Genomic DNA, 14,956 nt, shown 5'->3' on the forward strand with positions numbered 1-14,956 from the left:
GTTTGTTCTTTTGTAAAAGTGAGTGTTTTTCCCAAGTATGACTATCATTACCAGAAAATAGTTTACATTACCGTTTATGTGAGAAGATCACTATATGAATGTAATGGGAAAATGAAGATGTACTGTAGTATTGTATAAAGTAACTACCATTGTACTAACTACCTTAAACCAATTGTTTAATTAAGGTAAAATGTGATAAGATTATAACCATACTTTATTGACTAGTAAAACACGACGATCAAAACGTCGAAATGGTATGACATTCGTCACCCGTAGACCTGCAGGTCCCACTGTAGCTAGCAGCAAGGTGTAGGATGGTCAATCCTGTATAGATCTATACACAAATTCACGCTCTCCCTCCAGGAGACTCTGGTTACAAAACGTGACACAGCAGTATATTGCCATGCCATGAAGTAGTGGCTCACATTAATGTTATATTGTTCTTGTATTAGTGTAGTATGTTCCTTTTGTTCTAGTGTATAGTATGTTCCTTCTGTTCTAGTGTATAGTATGTTACTTCTGTTCTAGTGTATAGTGTGTTTGAACTGTTCTTGTTATAGTATGTTTGAGCTGACTCATGTACGAACTGACTCTTGTAAGTTTCATTGTTCTAGAAATAGTGAGTAGTAATCCTCTAAACTATACCTATTATAGTTTACTAGTACTGTTGTTTGAATGACTGATCATGTTTGTACACCTTTGCTACCCAAAGGTATTGAACTGGTTGGAAGAACTTTTATATCAACATACATATACATAATATATAACTAAGATTTAAACGACACTCGGACAAACAACCGATACCCTAAGTCCACAACCAAACAAGGAACAGGAAATAAAGCGAGTTATCAGTTCTAAGCCCTTTCAACCTTATTTATATAACTATATCTATATAGACATGATTTTGACAATATATAAGTTTAAAAGAGTTTATCATATAAAATAGTTTTAACCATTTGAATGGTTATTGATGACTTGATGTCAGTTTATAAAATGATTTGAAATATTTTGTTTGATAACACAGTTTTGAAGTATAAGAAATCCTCTTGTTTGATAGTTATAAATCACATGTGATTGATACTATAACTATAAAGTTTTCTAACTGTATTCCCCCCCCCCCCCATAAAAGCATTTAAAATCATTTAAAAGATAAGTTTAGGGGTATGAACTCACCTGTAGTGAGTGATTCGAATGTAAGATCGATATAGGATGCTAAGTGTCAAATGAAGTCTCGAGCACAAACGGATCCTAGTAAGAATATATAATGACACATATATGTATATAATTAGTGTATATAACAACTAATCATGTAAGGGAACAACCTTAGGGACTAGGAAACACTTGGAATGAAGTGTTACAATCACATATGATTGTATAAAGGGTGTTCACGTTCACACAAGGATGTGTTCACGGCCAATGTGTTTACGGCCCAAGAGTGTTCACGGCCAATGTGTTTACGACCAACACATGAACTTGAAGGGTTTTCGGCCATGGCTTGAAGGGTTCACGACCACCTCATGAACTAAGAAGGTTTTACGGCCATATGAAGGGTTCACGGCCACCTCATGAACTAAGAAGGGTTTACGGCCATATGAAAGGTTTACAGCCGTAAACTCTTGATGTTCATGCATAAAATGATTGATTCTTGGTTGTAATTCAAGAGCTTCTAATGGATAACTAGTATATGGAAAGGATACTTACGTTTTGGAAGCTTTATAGGGTGATTACGGCCCAAAGAACAAGTGTGTGTTCTTGGTTTTCTTAGTGAAAAGATGAAGACTTGAAGATCTAACCCAAAAGAGTTGAATTCATGGATGAAATCAAAGGGCTTCACAAGATCAAGAAGGATATCAAGAAACAATGGAAGAATCACTTACAAATTTGAAGAGAAATGGAAGTGTTCTTGATGATACTTGAGAGAGAAATGAGTGTTCTTGACTTGAAGATGTGAGAAGTGAAGAAATAATGAAGGAAGTATATGATATTGGGAAAAGTTCACGGCTGCCAAGAGTTTACGGCCGTAAACTCTAGTTTGTAGTCGTAAACTCCTTGTGATGGAGTTTCCGGCTTGAATGCAACACAATGAACTTTACTTAACACATCCTAACACACAATCCTTGAATGTACTAGGCTTAGAACACTCAAATAGACCCTTAACAATGCTAAAAGATAGCAGAAACAAGTCTGACTTTTGATTGAATTGAATGGCTTTACAAGATAGAAATTTCGGGTTGTCAGATCACGTATGTTATGACTTGTATTCGCCCTGATGTGGCCTTTGCTTTGAGCATGGTCAGAAGATATCAAGGGAATCTTGGCAAGGCTCACTGGACTACAGTGAAAAACATTCTCAAGTACCTGCGGAGGACTAAGGACTGCGTCCTTACTCTCGGTGGGAGTGATGACTTGAGAGTGGTAGGGTATAGTGACGCCAGCTTTCAGACCGACATGGATAATTTCCGCTCTCAGTCGGGCTGGGTTTTTACCCTGAATGGAGGAACAATAACTTGGAAATGTTCCAAGCAGGAGACTGTAGCTGATTCAACGTGCGAATCAGAGTACATAGCAGCAAGCGAAACGACGAAGGAGGCGATATGGCTGAAGAACTTCATCGGAGACCTTGGAGTTGTACCAGCTATAAAGGAGCCTGTGGAGATTTTCTGTGAGAGTGATAGTGTGGTTGCCTTAGCCAAGGAACCAAGGGATCATGGCAGGTCCAGACACATCGACAAGAAATATCACTTCATAAGACACAAGATAGAAGAAGGACTCCTCGTGGCAAAGAGGATATCAGATGAGAACCCGGCAGATCCCCTCACGAAGGGACTGAGTAGGGTTAACCATTTACAGTATGCGAGGCGCATTAGGCAGACGGATGATATTAGTTTTAATGATTAGATAGCTGATTCGAAACTTGTAACAGATAGACTGTAATTGACATTTGATGCTTAAATAAAAGGTGTTTTTTATTTATTAGTATGGTACTGTCTCATGTCAATTGTTTACTATTGTTTCATTTTGCATGTTTTGACTTCCAGAATAATTGGATTATTCAAACCATCCATAGTCGATCATACTTTGGAAGTAGGTATTGAATTAAGACTATCATGGATTTGGCTTGTAGATTGTCAGAAATGGTTAGACATTTCTATGACATTCATGAGTGCTCATAAGGTCTGAGTATTGGATTCAACCCACGCTCACTTGTATCACTTCATAGAATTTATCTCGAGTGATCGTGAGACGATAATATCATATAATCTTCAAACCTAGATATATGAGTTATTGACTATGAGTTGGTCGTACATTGATAGTACGAAACTGCATTGGTAACTCGATATTATAAAACGTGTTGTTGTGTATGGTTCAATGATTAGTTGGTACAAGCATATACTGTTAAAGTTTATTTGTTCCTTTTAGTCCTTGGAGGATTAAAAGTGATATCTTGGGCCCCTCGATAATTTTGTTTTGACTTATGTGTCGGGCCCGATCAGAACTAAATTGATGTGTTCGATTAAGTTCTATGTCAAACGAATCAGAAATCGGGAAACAAACTGTTGGACAATAAGATTGACTGTGTTCCATGTATTTGTCCGGCTGATATCTTGAGAACAGAGAATTCTATGATCACTTATCTAAAATGGTACGACAAAGGCATTTAAGAGCCACGATTGCTAGTCGGATCCTGAAGTTATACTTACAACTATAGTTATTAGACTTATCCAAGTGGGAGACGGTTGGATAAGGTGTCTAAGTCCATAACTATATTTGATATGTACTTGACCCGAGAGTAGCATGGTCCATTTGGGTTGCACTTCACCGGGACAATTTGAAGGATGGACTTTTGAGAAGAGGATAATTATGATTTATTAATATATTATGAGTTCTAATATATTAATATGAAATCATATTATTTAATTAGTATTGATCAAGAATTAATTTTGAATTAATTTTTTGATCAAAAGAGACTAATTAAATATATAGGGATTGATTGTGTAAATCATTCATTCTTATAAAGTGGGCTAATGATCCATGATTCCTTATGTTGGGCTAAACCCATGTGGTGACACATGGATACTCCATGGAGGTTAAAACCCACGGAGCATGAGGAATGTGGAACGTCATGCACATTAGGGTTTTCATGGTGTAACCCTAATGTAGACACACTATATAAGAAGCCCTTTGGTTCATGAAATCGGCACCTAGAGTTATTGTGAGAGTGTTAGCCGATTTTGAGTGCATATTATCTCCTTTCAAGTTCTTCCAATGGTTGGTGGTGATTTGTGGTTCCATTTGAGGCATTCACATTATTGGTGTTAGGCTCTTAAAGCTTCAAGGTTTCAACTACACTAAAAGGTATCTCATCTAACTAGAATTTTGTAGTATAGTTACTCCATTGTATGCTAGTTAGGATGATGCTTTGGAATTTTGAAAGTTTGCATGTATATTAGAGAAAACATAGATCCAAAGCATCTAGGGTTGCATGTACACCATAGGAGTGTTAGAATGCTCAAAACCCATCAGAAGTATGGTCCACAGATTCAGAAGATGACGAGGTTCGGAAATCCACACATGGTGAGTGTTTTGTGGCGAAGTCTGAAGGGAAGGAGTATGAAGGCAGATGTCTAATGGTTCAGAGAGGAGTTTCGGAACAGAGGGGCTATGCGACTGATGGCGGCCAGGCTTCTAAAAATTGTTTTGTTGTGAAGCCTGTTTCGGAACAGGTGTCAAAATGTGAACGGGTCATCAATAAGGTACACTCTATACACCAATCTCTTAATATTCATGTTACTCATTATGAATCTGAATTAGATGATCAGAATTACATTGTCTCTAATTTTAGTGATAGTTTAAAGAGAACACGTCTAAGGTCCCGTTTGTTTACCTCTTAATTGATTACAATCATTTAGAGAAATACAAAGACCTTGTGCAACAAGGTGATCAGCATAGTAAAACTCCATTAGCAACACCAGAAGGGTTCTGAATGGACATAAGAGCTAGAGGTGAAGATGTGGGCGCATTATCTAGAATTTTTTTTCCATTGACAGAGACTGCGGGGACGAAGTATGATTCAAGTGGGGGAGAGTTGTAACACCCTAATTTCAAATTAATTTAAATAGTTATAATCATGGGTCAAAAATAACAATTTGAAGTTATAAATTCAAATCTTTGAATTCCAATAGATAATTTTATATTTCAAGACTAAGTATTAAGGTGTCTGAAATGAAATTATAATTACTTGAATGTCAAATCGATGATAGTTGGAGTTATGAAGAACCGGACTGAGACTTGAGGACTTAAAAGTCATAATATTGTAAAGAGGGGCAATAGAGTTATTGTTTCAAACCTAGGGACATAAGGGGAAATGTTTTGGGTTGAATTGGGGGCCTTAGGGCCGAATTTGGTCAGCCACTTAAGTTAAGAACCCTTAAACACAACTTAACCCTAATATCCATTTTGCTTGGAATTCCCGTTTTTGAAGACCTTTCAGAAGTGTTCGGACGATCCCTGGAGATTCAACCGTTGGATCATCAAGAAATTTGGAGTGAAGCTTCCCAAGACATATATTGAAGCTTTGATCGTTGGAATTTTAATTGTAATATCTGGAACTCGAGTTACAGGTCGTCGATCGTGACAGAAATTTTAGGGTTGTTGTCAAAATCGTTTTAGGTGCAAGGCTTGTATGGAGCTTTCAATCTCAACAACCTAGGTATAATTTTTTTGACCAGTGAATGGAAATGTCCTATAAGTCCTAGGGCTGATGTTCTACAGACCTGGAAGATGTTAATCGAACTTGAGACTTAATGGGTTGAGTGGATTGAATCATGACCCTAGTTTTATCTTTCTGAAAATAGACCAATCTGTCCATATCTTTGAGAGACCATATCTAGATCATGAGAAAACCTTTTTAGTAGAAACCAAATCCAATTGTTTCTTTTTTGAGTTCTCTACAATTCATTAGTTTTGACCAAAGTCCAGAAATGCCACTAACTAGGGTGAAATCGACCATTTACCCAGACTGGTCCGTAATGAACTGTTTTGCGAGGTAGTTTTGTGAAAATCGCCTAAAATTGTAGAATAATCGTACGGAGGTGTGCAAATTCTACTTTTAAAGCTAAGGACCTGAAGTTCATTAATATAGAACATTTTTGAAAAATAAGGTGTTTAAAGGGGGTAAAACAGGTCCCGAAAAGACCATAACTTTTATGTATAAATCTGAAAAAATAACCCATGAGTCATTATACTTTTGAGATATCAAAAGACCATAATTTAACTCTATTTGCTATTATTAGGAAGCTTGAAGGTTGACCTGGTGTAAAGGGTGTCTCTAGCTACTTTGGAGAGTGTTTTGCTATTGGAGGTGAGTTCCTCACTTCATAACCTTACTTTGGAGAGTGTTTTGCTATTGGAGGTGAGTTCCTCACTTCATAACCTTAGAGTATTATATGCCTACTGTTAGGTCGGGTGAGACTAGGAACTATATGGTTGATAGTTAAAGTAATACTTGTTGCATTAGTTACGTTTGATGTACTTATTGGTTATGTGGAATATATATGCATGATATGTTTGGGCTCGACGGCTGAATACCGAGTCAATATGTTGGGGTTCGACGGCTGGATACCGAGTCGACTGACCGAAGGCCATTGTACCAAGTCAGGGGGACCGAAGACGGAAACGCCAAGTCCGTGGACTCGACGACTGAATACCGAGTCTTAATTTGGGTGTTGTTTGGGATTTGTTCCCAAATAGACACGAGATATATGATATTAATGTTTATATATTATATGGATGCTTGCATATTTGTTGATGGCATGGAATGTAGGAGTAGGGTGTAATACTTCTATTGTTATGTTGTGTTGGAATTCACTAAGCTTTGTGCTTACCCTTTCCTTTATAAACTGATTATTACAGGTAAATATGGTATGGATGAGGCTTTAACTTGACTGTACATTGATGCGGTTGAAGATTGGGTCCTTGTCACAAAATCTTGATATGGGATTTTAAGAATATTAGTTTTCCGCTGTTGTTTTGAAGTTTAAATGGATTAATATTGTTGGAAGTATGTTTTGATTTTGAAATGTTATTTGAATGATTGAAACTTAACAGTTTTGGTTAATTAATAGATTTAATGGTTTTTATTATAAATATAAATGTTTTCAAAAGTTCAAATTTATTGTAATTTTTGGGAAGTTACAGGGACTGGCGGAATCATTGCCCTCTCGCAATGGTTCAAGAAAACGGAATCGATCTTCGAGATCTGTTCCTGTCCGGAAGGGAGCAAAGTTAAATTTGCTGCCTGCACCTTCGCGGACTGAGCCCTGGTGTGGTGGAATAGCCATGTCAAGTCATTAACTCTAATAGTGGCAAATGCTATGGGCTGGCAAGCTCTGAAGGAGCTCATGATCGAAGAGTACTGCCCGGGGGGCGAAGTTCAGAAACTTGAACAGGAACTATGGAGTCTAACCATGAAGGGTTCCGACATGGTGGCCTATACTGCCAGATTCAGCGATCTGGTGACACTATGTCCGGGAATGGTCCCTACAGAGCGAAAGAAGATAGAGAGGTATATATGGGGGCTGGTGCCTCCATTGCAGGGGAATGTTTTAGCATCAAACCCCACTACCTTCGATAGTGTCAAGCGATTGTCACAACGTCTCATTGATCATGGAGTCCGTACCCCGACAACAACAACAACCCTAGCCTTCTCAGAACCATCCAAAGCCGCTGACAACAAGCGGAAGTTCTGGGATAACAAGAAGAAAAACGCGGCGCAGAACGCTGCCAAAAAGCAGCAGGTCGTGGCTGTGCATGCTGCGATAACACCTACTGCTACTGCGCCGATGAAGCAGTATGCTGGGAGCTTGCCCAAGTGCAACAAGTGCATCTTCCACCACACTGGACCCTGCCGGGAAATGCAGTGCGCCAACTGCAACAGGAAAGGGCACACTGCCCGTTTCTGCAAGTCTCCGGCAAGGCCAATCGACCAAGTCCCCGACGTTGGTGTGAGCCAGGCCTGCTACGGATGTGGCGAGGTAGGCCACTACAAGAGGAACTACCCGAAGGCAGGGAATGCCGACGGAGTGGGAAGAGTTTTGGCTATAGGCCACGAGGAAGCTGTAGCCGACCCTACAGTGGTCACTGGTACGTTTCTCCTCGATAACTCATATGCATGCATACTGTTTGATAGTGGAGCAGAGAGGAGTTTCGTGAACCAGAAATTTGCTCACTTACTTAAACAACAATCACATGCACTAAAGGAACCATTCACTGTAGAAATGGCTAACGGAAAGACAGAGAGCACTAGTTGTATATACATAGGATGTACTCTAACTCTAGATAGCCATTCATTTCCAATCGACCTCATGTCGGTCTCAATTAAAAGTTTCGACGTCATAATCGGCATGGATTGGTTGAGTCTTCATCGTGTCGACATCATGTGTTATGAGAAGGTCGTTCGCCTTAATCTACCGTCTAGCGAAACCCTAGTGATCTACGACGACAAACCCGACACAAACCTTCGTATCATCTCTAGTATACAAGCCCAAAAGTACTTACGAAAGGAATGTCATGCATTCCTTGCTCATGTTGTAGATACGAGCCAAGTGACGAAAGACATAAAGAACATCCCGGAAGTACGCGACTTTCCCGACATCTTTCCAGAAGAACTACCAGGATTACCTCCGCAGCGACAAGTCGAGTTCAGAATCGACTTAATTCCAGGGGCTACCCAAGTAGCCAAATCGCCCTATCGTCTAGAACCAGCTGAGATACAGGAGCTATCCGGTCAACTTAACGAATTGCTCAGCAAGGGATTTATTAGACCAAGCTTCTCATCCTGGGGAGCATCGGTCTTGTTCGTCAAGAAGAAAGACGGATTGTTTCGTATACTACAGAGAGCTGAACAAACTTACCGTCAAGAATCATTACCCTCTGCCTCGCATAGACGACTTATTCGACCAACTGCAATGGGCGAATTACTTTTCAAAGATAAATCTGAGATCCGGGTATCACCAGTTACGAGTGCTAGAGGAGGATGTTCCCAAGACAGCCTTCCGAACTCGTTATGGACACCACGAGTTTGTAGTGATGCCATTCAAATTGACAAATGCGCCCGCAGTATTCATGGACTTAATGAATAGGGTGTGCCGTCCTTACTTGGATCAGTTCGTCATTGTGTTCATCGATGACATACTTATCTACTCTCAAAGTAAGGAGGAGCATAGTCAACATCTACGACAGGTCTTAGAAATGTTACGATCAGAGAAGCTCTACGCAAAGTTCTCTAAGTGCGAATTTTGGATGAGAAGAGTCGAATTCTTGGGTCACGTGGTTAGTGAAGAGGGAATTCATGTGGACCCTTCCAAAATCAAGGCCATTGAGAACTGGTCAGCACCAAAGACGCCTACAGAAATTCGTCAATTTCTAGGTCTCGCTGGCTATTACCGTAGATTCATTCAGAACTTCTCAAGGATCGTGAAACTGCTTACTACATTGACCCAGAAAGGTGTGGCCTTCGACTGGGAAGAGAAACAAGAGAAAGCGTTCCAAACGCTAAAGCGAGCCTTATGCAGCCCACCAATACTATCCCTCCCAGAAGGGATAGAAGACTTCGTGGTTTATTGCGATGCATCCAACCAAGGGCTTGGTTGTGTTCTGATGCAACGAGGTAAGGTCATCGCCTATGCCTCAAGACAGTTGAAGACACACGAAGTCAACTACACCACACACGATCTTGAGTTAGGAGCAGTGGTATTTGCTCTGAAGATCTGGAGACACTACATGTATGGTACGAAGAGCACTATCTTTACAGACCACAAGAGCCTTCAACACATATTTGACTAGAAGGAGCTCAATATGAGACAACGACGGTGGGTCGAGCTACTCAACGAATACGAATGCAAAATTTGTTATCATCCCGGCAAAGCCAATGTAGTAGCTGACGCCCTAAGTTGGAAAGAATACTCTGGTCGTAGAGTCAAATCATTGACCATGAATATCCATTCACACTTGTCCACACAAATTAAGGAGGCTCAACTTGAAGCCTTGAAACCTGAAAATGTGGCGGGTGAACCCTGAGAGGGATGGATAAAAACTTGGAAGTCAAGGGTGGCGGAGCCTTATATCTCATGGATCGGATCTGGACACCGAGACACGGTGGTCTCAGAGACTTGGTCATGACTGAAGCACACAATACTCGATATTCCGTCCACCCAGGTTCAGATAAGATGTATCTGGATCTTAAAAAGTTATACTGGTAGCCTAACATGAAAGCAGAGATTGCTACCTTCGTGAGCAAGTGCCTTACTTGCGCCAAGGTTAAGGTCGAATACCAGAAACCCTCAAGTTTACTTCAACAACCGGAGATACCTGAATGGAAGTGGGAGCGGATCACGATGGACTTCATAACCAAGTTGCCCAAGACAACGGGTGGTCTCGATACCATATGGGTGATCGTAGACATGTTAACAAAGTCCGCACACTTCCTACTTATCAAAGAAACTGACAAGATGGAAAACTAACCAGAACATACATTAGGGAGATCGTACGACTGCATGGTGTTCCCATATCCATTATCTCGGATAGAGATATTAGATTCACTTCAAGGTTCTGGCAGTCGCTACAAAGTTCCCTAGGAACTAGGCTGGACATGAGTACAGCCTACCATCCACAAACCGACGGACAAAGTGAGAGGACTATTCAAACTTTGGAAGATATGTTGCGAGCCTGTATGATAGACTTTGGGAAGGCATGGGATACTCATTTACCCCTTGTCGAGTTCTCGTACAATAATAGTTCTCACACGAGCATAAAGGCTGCTCCATTTGAAGCCCTCTATGGCCGAAAGTGCAGATCCCCGCTGTGCTGGCCTGAGGTGGGTGACACTCAGTTAGCTAAAGGACGAGTTCTTGACAGCACTCTCACAAGTCCGGAAATCATTCGGGAAATGACAGAGAAGATCGTTCAGATTCGCGAACGATTGAAAGCCTCTAGAGACCGACAGAAAAGCTACACAGACAAGAGAAGGAAACCTTTGAAATTCCAGGTGGGTGACCGTGTTCTATTGAAGGTATCACTCTAGAAGGGCTTGATACGCTTCAGAAAGCGTGGAAAGCTAAATCCAAGATACGTAGGGCCTTTTGAGATTATCGCTAGAATCGGCCCTGTAGCGTACAAACTCAAACTACCTCGCGAACTCAGTAACGTACACCCTACTTTCCACGTCTCGAACTTGAAAAAGTGTCTGTCCGACGAGACTATTGTAATCCCACTCGACGAGATCGATATCAACGAGAGCCTCAACTTCGTGGAAGAACCAGTAGAGATCATGGACCGGGAGGTCAAGCAAACGAAGCAAAGTCGTATCCCGATAGTGAAGGTTCGCTGGAATACCAAGCGAGGACCTGAATTCACTTGGGAGCACGAAGATAAGATGAAACTGAAATATACTCATCTTTTTGCTTAGTTATCTGTAATTTCTTAATTGCTTAAACTCTAATTTCGGGACGAAATTCTCTCTAACGGGGGGATGACGTGACAACCCGAAATTTCTATCTTGTACAGTCATTCAATTCAATAAAAGCCAGACTTGTTTCTGCTATCTTTTAGCATTGTTTAGGGTCTGTTTGAGTGTTCTAAGCCTAGTACATTCAAGGATTGGGTGTTAGGAAGTATCTTCTAGAGTTCAGTGTGCAACATTCAAGCCGGAAAACTCTAACACATGGAGTTTACGGCCGTAAACTAGAGATTACGGTCGTAATCTCTATGTTGGCAGTGAACTCCTTCCTTAAGATAGATTTTCCTTCATTATTCTTCATTTCTTACACTTTCAACTCAAGAACTCTCATTTCTTTACAAAAATATTATCATTGCAATCTTTCAGATTAGGTATTATTTATATGGAATTGTAACAAAAGATGCTTCATAGGTGGTCTAAAGTTCATTTAGCAAAATATAATGTTTTTCCAAAACCGCAACACATATCTTGTCCATGGTTTCCTCAGCAAACCTGAAAAGCTTCTGTCTCCACTGCTTCTTGAACAACAAAACTCCAATAACACCCCAAAACCCTGTTGCAAAACCACTCATGATGTCCATGTAAAACAACCATACCTTCGTCTGCTCATCAGCTGCTTTGTGTTTCTTCTTGGGTGTTGTGGGATCTTGATAATTTTAGCAACTGTTTGGCAACAGAGGTCCACATAGATCTTTGTTCCCAGCATAAATTGAAGGATCATCAATAAGCATCTGCAGTTGATTTCTTGTTGGAATTTGACCCGACAAGTTGTTGTATGACAAATTCAAATGGCTCAAAAAGTTCAAAGCTGCCATGCTTGAAGGGATCCTCCCGCTCAACTCATTTTTTGAGAAATCAAGAGTTTCCAACTTCATCATGTTTCCAATGCTGTCTGGAATACCACCACTCAAATGATTATTAGACAAATTCAGACCCACCAACATGAAAAGTGCAGTTAGCTCGACTGGTATTTCTCCCACAAGTTTAAGATCACTTCGATTTCCCGACAAATTTGTAAGTGATTCTTCCGTTTATTAGTTGATACCTTTCATAATCTAGTAAAGTCCCTTGATTTCATCCGTGAAATCACCTCTTTTGGGTTAGATCTTCAAGAACATCAAGAACACCAAGAACACACACTTGTTCTTGGGCCGTGATCACCCTAAAGCCTTCCAAGGGTGAGTATTTCTTCTATCATCTTGATAATTACTAGAAGCTCTTGTATCCTCATAAGACCAATATCCCTTTAAGCTTGAAACAAGACCCAAAGTGCATCATTTTGGAGTGTTTACGACCATGCAATCTCCCATGGCCGTAAACTAATCTCCTTGGGCCGTATACTAATCTTCAATGGCCGTAAACACATCTTCAATGGCCGTAAACTCAAGTGTGGCCATGAACACACTTTCCTTTGGCCGTAAACTCCCTTTAGTCAATCACTTGTGATTGTAACACTTCATCCCAAGTGTTCCTTAGTCCCTAAGGTGGTTCCCTATCATGATTAGTTGTTATATACACTAATTATATACATATATGTCTCATTATATGCTTAATAGGATCCGTTTGTGCTTGAGGCTTCACTTGACACTTAGCATCCTATATCGATCTTACATTCGAGTCACTCACTACAGGTGAGTTCATACCCCTTAACTTATCTTTTAAATGATTTTAAATGCTTTTATGGGGGAGAATACAAGTAGAACATTATAGTTATTATATCAATCACATGTGATTAATAACTATCAAACAAGTGAATTTCTTATACTTCAAAACTGTTTTATCAAACAAACGATTTCAAAACCTTTATAAACGGACATCAAGTCATCTGTAACCATTCAAATGGTTAAAATTCCATTTTATGTTTAAAACCCTTTTATATGCTAAAATCTTTATCAAACTCTTTTAAACTTATATATTGTCAAAATCATGTCTATATAGATATAGTTATATAAGTAAGGTTGAAAGGGCTTAGGACTGATAAGTCACTTTATTTCCTGTTCCTTGTTTGGTTGTGGACTTAGGGTATCCGGTTGTTTATCCGAGTGTCGTTTGAATCTTAGTTATATATTATCTATATGTGTATAGATATAAAAGTTCATACATCAGTTCAACGCCTTTGGGTAGCAAAGGTGTACAAACATACTCAGTCACTCAAACAACATTACTAGTAAACTATAATAGGTATAGTTTAGAGGATCACTACTCACTATTTCTAGTACAATGAAACATACATGAGTCAGTTCAAACTTACAATAATGAGAAACAGAAAGAACATACTGTAACACCCTAAATTCCAGAGGTGCTATTGAAGGACTTAAAGTGTAAACTAAGGAAAGGGACTCGACGAGTAGGCATGCTTACTCGCCGAGTCGGAGCGGAAATTTGTCGCGGGTTAAGTGGCCAACTCGCCGAGTCGGCGGCTTGGACTCGACGAGTTGGTGCTGAAGGGAGAAAACCCTAATTCCGGGGGTTGTGCCCTATATAAAGCACATTATAACCCACCCTCAGCCTCTTTACTACCCTTTTGAGATCTCGAAACCCTAATTTTCGTGTGAGACTCCATTGTTGAGGAGATTGGAGCTTGGAAGAGGAAATTGGTGGAAGGATCTTGAGAAATTAGAGGCTAGCATCAAGGGGCTTGTGTAGATTTGGAATCTACATCAGTTTGGGGGCATCTCAGAGGTAAGGAACCATTATCTTAAGCTATTTCCTTTTTGGGTTCATCCTTGGTGGTTGATTTGGAGTTCCTTAACTTGTTTGAGATCTATTTCAGGTTTGGAGCTTAGATATGAGGTTGCTACTCCAGATCTAAGCTTGTGATGGTCCTTAATGTCATAAAGCTCCTGTCTAAGAGTTATTGGTGAAGCCCCTTTGTCATAAACCCTAGCCCTAGAGTGTTTTGGGCTTATATCTCCTTGGTTTCACGAAAAGGTTGCAACTTTATGTGAGGGTTAGGCTGTAGAAGAGTGGATCTATGGATTGGAGCCCCTACATGGCTCGAAAAGCCTCTGTATGGATTGAGAACTGAAGAGACTCGGCGAGTCACATGGGTGTACTCGACGAGTTGTATGAACATATGCATGGACTCGGCGAGTTGGAAGAACAACTCGGCGAGTCTGTTCTTGGACTCGGCGAGTCTGGTCGCAGAACCCAACCTCTTGTGGTTAAAGCTTTGGATTAGTGAGTCGGTTTGCGACTCAGTGAGTTGGACATGATGGGACTCGGAGATCGTTGGACTCGACGAGTCTTGGGGCGACTCGGCGAGTTGAGTCGTGTTATGGGAGTTTCTGAGTATAGGAACTCGACGAGTCGACGGGTTGACTCGGCGAGTAGAGTCAACCAGGAAGGTTGACTTTGACTGAGGACTTTGACTTTGACCAAGAGTTGACCAGTTTGACTTCCAAGGGTATTTTGGTAATTTTGGTATTGGCTCTTTGGTAG

This window comes from Lactuca virosa, chromosome 2 (genome assembly GCF_052849685.1).
Source record: "Lactuca virosa cultivar CGN04683 chromosome 2, Lactuca_virosa_CGN04683_v6, whole genome shotgun sequence".
In the NCBI taxonomy this organism is placed as follows: Eukaryota; Viridiplantae; Streptophyta; class Magnoliopsida; order Asterales; family Asteraceae; genus Lactuca; species Lactuca virosa.